Here is a 241-nt window from a genome sequence, read left to right on the forward strand (position 1 = left end):
TTATTATTATTAAAGAACAATGTTAACATTAAAATGTAGTCTGTGTGTGGCTCTGTGTGTGGAGATATAAATCTGTTTTAACAGTCACATTGTGGGGACTCCCCTTCCTTATGGGGACAAAATGTAGGTCCCTATAATGAAAATCATAAAATTTTAGGGTAAAGACTTGGGTTAAAGTTAGGTTTAGGAGAGAGGGGAACTGAACCTCACCCCCAACTAAACAAGAGAGGGTAGGTACACA

The sequence above is a fragment of the Chaetodon auriga genome, chromosome 8, assembly GCF_051107435.1.
Source record: "Chaetodon auriga isolate fChaAug3 chromosome 8, fChaAug3.hap1, whole genome shotgun sequence".
Classification (NCBI taxonomy): domain Eukaryota; kingdom Metazoa; phylum Chordata; class Actinopteri; order Chaetodontiformes; family Chaetodontidae; genus Chaetodon; species Chaetodon auriga.